The sequence below is a fragment of the Parus major genome, chromosome 2 (assembly GCF_001522545.3).
Source record: "Parus major isolate Abel chromosome 2, Parus_major1.1, whole genome shotgun sequence".
NCBI classification, from domain to species: domain Eukaryota; kingdom Metazoa; phylum Chordata; class Aves; order Passeriformes; family Paridae; genus Parus; species Parus major.
In genome coordinates, this window is record NC_031769.1 from 81,641,473 (window position 1) to 81,647,621 (window position 6,149).

Genomic DNA, 6,149 nt, shown 5'->3' on the forward strand with positions numbered 1-6,149 from the left:
GAGTCTTTTCATCAGTCTTTGTAGAGAAACAGAAGTCTTTCTTCTGCTAATCTATGGAGTTTCTCACAAGAAAACTATTTCTGTTATAGCTTTCTATTTTCCTGATGCCAGCTGCCCGGAAATCCTGTCATCAGATTTCACTCCTCCCATTTCACATTACTCTGAGGTTTGTATGGGCCATGAGTCTAGGGATGCCATTTTAAGGATGAGTTATTCAAAGGCAAAAGTCTTTATCTGTCTCTGTGAGCTTTCTTGGAAACAGTTTTCTCGTTGCCCTCAAGGCCTCAAATCTTCGGTTCACTCTGTTCTAGCACCTCACTCTATCACAACTACTTTACTTTTTGCTCAAAATCCACACTTTGAACACTCCATTCTTCCCAATACACTCTGTTATGAATTAAAGGAGTCTTTTCAAATCACTATTGTCTATCTCCATAGCTTTAACAGAAAGATATTTTCAGCTTATAAAGCATCTCTTTATTCTCTCCCCATCTAAAACTTAACTCTTTTCTTCACTGTTTTTGGTGGTTTTATGATGTCTTTTTCATGTTGATTGTCTCTCTCTCCATCTCTCTGGGAAAAAGGAGTAATCTGTACGTTTTATCCAGCTAGTAAAAGACGTAAAGTCTTAGAAAAGCTGCAAGAGTTCATGGTGTCAGGTTTCAGTCCAGCAGTAGAAATTGAAAACTGTGATGAACAGGCCAGGAGACCAGCTCCTTTTAAAAAGGCCTTTATTAAACAGGACAGCTCTGGGGTGGGGGCCCAAGGGGTCACACACACCACCACTGCTCCCACTGGATGCCGCAGAAGAGGAGGATCCGTGCAGCTTTGTCACCAGCACAGAGCTGGGCCTTTCATCCTCACTGGAGTCCCTAGGAAGACTGCTTTCATCAGCTCGTAGTCCAGGGGGTCAGTCCTTTCTAGTTCTTTTCGGTCATGGCGACCACTTCTAAGCATGTTCAGGTGGTGTAGGAAGATGGTCCTCCTTCTTAGTACATTAGGATATCTTCTCTTGGTCCTTTATTTTCCTTTTGGCTCGTTGTTGTTAGGGGTTTTTGTTTCCCAGCAGCACTCAGTTCAACCTCATTTGCGTGCAGCCTCAGGCGCCATTTTGGGGAGTAGTGGCATCACTCTCGAGGGGAAGGGGATACAATGTAAGGGAAAAGTAACCACAGGTGAAGCAGGGAGAAATCAGCCAGGGGTAAAGGCGCTAAAAAAACTCCAACTATCGATGAATCAAATATTAACAGCAACCAACTCTTAATTTAACAACTCGTAACTTCAGAATTTCATTTCCCACAAAAACTAATCAGAGCTGGCCGGCTCTGCTTCTCCCCCCCCCCCCCCCCAACTCTCTGTGGCCTTGTCCAGCCCCTGGAAGGGAGGGGGGAGCCAAGACAGAACCTTGTTACTTTTTCAGAGGCTAGAAACACAAAGAGAACAAGAGTGCTCTGACTTTAGATCTTAAGGGGGTGTTCACAGGTTGAATTTACTTTTTAATGGTCAAAACTGCTGTCAGTTCTTAGAAATGATTGATAATTGGTCAGGAGGAAAGACTCCCATCAGCCACCAGCAGCTTCAACTTCCTTAGATCCCAAAACCACCTTAAAGGTAAAGCCACCCTATGACAGTGGCAAACATTGGAAAGTTATCAGAACAGATCTCCGTGCTGTAGCTATGGCTTTCCAACATTTTCCCCACATTCCTCTAAATATAGTAACTGATCCTGCATACATAGCTGACATCACACAGAGATTAGACCAAGCACTATGTCTCGGTTTTAGAAGACAGGTGTCTGCTAGGGAGAGCAGGAGCCTCCCTTGGGATGAATGAATGTAGACCCCTTCCTTCCGAATTATTATAAATTTGAAATCAAGGGGCTTTCAGGCAGAGATCTGGGGATAGGAATAATAGTTCTTTACTAGTATAACTAGGCAAACAAACAACAATAGCTACAGCAATAACAAGAACACAGAACCAGGGACTCCGGGACAGCTTTCTCAGCTGAGATGGGATGGAGGAGAGGCTTTTGTTTTCACAAACCCCTCGGGCAGTCAGTCCTGGTGCTCTTGCAGGGCTCCGAGGAACAGTCGGCTGGAATAGCAGGGATGAGCTGAGATCCCGGGCCGGTGGCTGAGATGGATCAGCAGCTCCGCGGTGGTGGCTGGCACTGCCACACGTCCCGGCAGAACAGGGGGTGCGAGGCCACCAGCAAAGAGGGGAGAAGGAGAAGAAGCAGCCGCTCCGTCTGGGTGATGGCGAAATTTCCTTCTCTCCACCGCAGCAGCTTCGCGACCCAGCACACCAACGTCCTTCCCCGAAGCCGAAGAAGGCCCAGCTAAAAAAACTGTCCTCACCCTCTTTTTCTGCCCCTTTTCCTCCCCCCCTGGGCCCGGCCACTCTTTGTCCGTTTTGAGCACCTTTAAGTACCGGCAGTTAGGTTGTCTCAGCACATAATGGGTAAAAAATTCCCCGGGCAGGCCAGAAGGACAAAACAAAAAAAAAAGGACACCTAACCCTCAACACACTATTAAAGGAAGTTGACAATGCACAATTATTCATTCTGCTAAAAACTCTATGCCATTGCATCCAAGCCAGAACCTACCCCTATTATATCTTACACTTAAGAGCCACACAAATCTACTAGGTTTTATCACAGAGGGCAACGTTAGAGCCGACATGCTAGCGTGCCCTGCCTGGACAGCACCACAGGCAGACATGCTGGCAACAAGAAAAGGCATCACACAATTTCTTCCACCAGGGGGTTTGGGCCTTAGAACGCCAATTCCAGCTGACAAACACAGAGCCTCATAATATTGTTAGCACCTCTGCTGACTGCCAAGGCCACACTGCACCACTGCAGATGGGAGTAAATCCTTGTGGATTGCATGCATTATAAATCTGGCAAACTGATGTCACAGTTCATCTGAATTCAGATGTTTAAAATATGTACACTTATCTCTTGATACCTTTTTATCAGGAACATGGGCTACAGTACACACAGGAGAAAAGGGTCGGAATGCCATTGCACATTGGCAGTCAGCCTTTTCTGTTTTGGGCATCCCTCACACCATCAAAACAATGGCCCTGCATACATCTCACAGAAAACAAGGCATTTCCTACAGGTCTGGGGTAGCACACCACGCTGGTATTCCCTGATTAGCGACATGACAAGCCATAATGGAAAGAGCATGTAGCACTTTAAAATGTATTCCTGAAAAACAAAAGGGAGGAATGTCTGGTGAGACCCACTGAGCAAGGTAGCTAAGGCTATTTATACACTAAATCATTTAACAGTATCAGCAAAGTCCCAGAACCCAGTCATTTTAAATCACTATCATTACAATCACCTGGAGATAAATTGTTGCCGAAGCCCAAAGTAATGGTGAAAGACCTTCTCACTAAGAAGTGGGGAGGCCCATGGACTTTCATGACCTGGGGAAGGGGATATGCCTGTGTTTCCACAGACACTGGAACACATTGGGTATCTGCCAGATGTGTCTGTCCTGCTCTATGTCCTGACTGGGACCACAAAAAAAAAATCCTCTTGACAGTACCTCAACAGATGTGGTGGAGCAGATTGAAGAAGAGTAACCAGAACAACAATTTACCTACCTCATGAAAATCTGTGACTCTTGAAATGACAGTTCATTTAAAAACTCTGTTTACAAATTGTTTTTCTGTTTAGTTTTTTCTCACAGTTCTTTCAGTTCAGAAAGGTTGAATGTTTCTTGTTTCATGAGTTAAGGCATAATCTCAGTTCTAAACAGTTTGGTTTTTTAGTGTTAAATTGTAACTTGTAACTCTAAGTAGTTAGTTAACCTGTGGCATGCTAGCTTGAAGGATTGTGATCTTGCCTGCCAGCTCCTGGAAGGGAGTATTGCAAACTCAATTTAGTACACAAAGCACGTTGTTAGCTGAGGGGAACTAGGTTTGTCAAATTAAGTGGAAAACTTCATTTGAATTAGAACCATGTCTCCTATCACCCTGTCTGCAAAGGGCAAAAAAGCCTTGGCCTTTGCCTCTGGCAAAAGCCTTGTTAGATGTCACAATGGTACAACACAACAAGAAACTCAAGCAGCTGTTTCAGAAACAAATTTTCCTGATTTCTGACATGGCTGCCTGCCTGTTTTGTTGAATCATTTGTTGTCCACCTGGTCAATCAAGTCTTTAATGTTGGCTCTGTGTAAAGACTTATCGTGTCCTGAACACACCCTGTGTGCCACCCACACTGTCTTCACACACAGCAGGCCATGGGTTGACGAAGTGCCGGAGCTGGCTAGCTCTCCCTCTGCCCCGCGTTGGGAGTGGGACACACCTCGGGAGCAGGATGACCTGAGGTGCGGCTTAGAGCAAAGCTCTACAGCACTTCTGGCTGGTCAAGTGTAGTGTGGAGGCAAGAACGAGGGGATATCTTTTGTATGGGTTTTGAAGATGGGCTTAATCTCCAAAGGAGCCAGAGACAAAACGCAGAAGTTGTATGCTATGCAACATCTTATATACGGGGGAGAAGTAAGGGGAGGATACAAATCATGAACCAATGGGGAAGCTTTAGGGGAGGAATTTAAGGCAGAGGCTACAATACATAAACCAATGGGAAAGCTTTGGGGACAGGAACAGTTAACAAAATCCAATGGAACGTCAAATACAATGTGATTGACAGAGAAGATTCTAGAACAAAGGGTTGGTGCTAAGCAAGACTGACAGGGAGGGATCTGGATAAAGAGGTAGGGTCACAATGACTGACAGGGAAGGCACTGGAAAAACGGGTTGGGGTACAATGATTGATGGCAGTAGGGAGGAGTGTACAACTTGGAAGAAACCAGCATCAAAAGGGGAAAACAGAACAAACCATTTGTGCAACAAATCTCAAACTTATTAAAAAAACACAACCGCAATGGTAACAACTGGCTTGCAGGTCCCTATTGCCAAGAAGCACATCAAACAAACACTGTCTTTGCTGCATGAGCCTAATTTTAACATGTGTTCAGGTCTTTCTAATCTTCCCTAGTCCTGGCTATGGAGAAGGCCAGAGGTGCAGTCTGCTGTGGAAAGTGGAGTCACCTTTATGGTCTTCCTAATGCTTCAAAGAAATCCAGATTTGATTTGCTGTACTACTGTTCCTGAGGAGCCTTAAATGTAACTCATCCATTTTAAATTATCTGTCTCCTTTACTAGTCATACAACAGAATTTTTTTTCCCCCTAGGCTTTCAATTTCTTTTTCACTGTTTGGCTTGGGTTGTTCTTTTTCTTTTTTACAGCCAGACTGCTGTCTGGTGCCTCCTCTCCTCATCTTTTTAAAGGACAAACACAGGCTGCCCCTTGCCAGAAGGCATGACAAGCCTCTCTTTAAGTTTTCCTGTGTATGTGAATAAGCTGCAAGCCCTCCTTGGTTTTCTGCTGCTTCCAGCTTCCCCAACACAGGCTTGGAAATTCTTTCAGACATATTTTCTGCAGTACCTTGGGTGAGACTTTCAATATGTGACTGTATAATTCCCAAAGTCTTTTAAAATATCTGGCCTTTCTCTAGCTGAAGTATATGGAATTCCAAATACATGGAATGGAATATATCTCCTTCATAAACAGAATAGACTGCAGACTGCATAGCATCTACACATGTGACATACATAGCAGGAATGCTTGGAATAACAGGTATATCATGGCTAGACTGGCCAAAGTAGTTAATTTACAAGGCTGGATCCCTATAGCAATTTACTTCTATAATGTTGGTGTGGTTAATCAAAATATCAGAGACTTACAGGGCTGCAGATTCTACTTTACAATCAACTTCCTAAAACAAAGCGTGTTTATTGTGGTCAGTCCTTATTTTAAACCTGACTGTGTCAACACAGAGCAGCAGGCATCTGGCAGACAGTGGAGCTATGGTTATTGGTGTTTATATAGCCTGATAATGTATTTTGTAGCGAAAAATGTTGTGGACTATTTGGTTTAGAGTGCTTTATGATGGAGGCTTTTATTTCACTAATAGTAATAACTGTTAAAGTGTTTTTTTCAGCTTTAAAAGCCTTTTTTGAATAACAACTTAAAACACCTTTTCCCAGTCAGTCTGTAGCTTCTGAGGTGGTGTGCCAGCTATAAAAATGGTTCTAAATTGTTGTCCCTGGCTATTATGCAGTGGCCTGCACAA